Source organism: Limulus polyphemus, unplaced genomic scaffold (genome assembly GCF_000517525.1).
Source record: "Limulus polyphemus unplaced genomic scaffold, Limulus_polyphemus-2.1.2 Scaffold1543, whole genome shotgun sequence".
In the NCBI taxonomy this organism is placed as follows: domain Eukaryota; kingdom Metazoa; phylum Arthropoda; class Merostomata; order Xiphosura; family Limulidae; genus Limulus; species Limulus polyphemus.
In genome coordinates, this window is record NW_013667153.1 from 84380 (window position 1) to 84588 (window position 209).

The following is a 209-nucleotide window of genomic DNA, read 5'->3' on the forward strand; positions in this document are numbered from 1 at the left end:
AGAAAATGGATTAAGGTTATCAGACTCTAGACTTCCTGATGAAGGATTTGGAAGACAGTGTCTTCTTGCTTTGAACTTGTGCCATCAAAAAGGACTCGTCACGTGTATCGTGTATGTCACTAGATGTGCTTCCGCAGGGTCCCCGAAAGTGTTCTCTTACAAGAGTAAATCAAATTAAAATTAGAAGTAACAAATATATTTATTTCTTG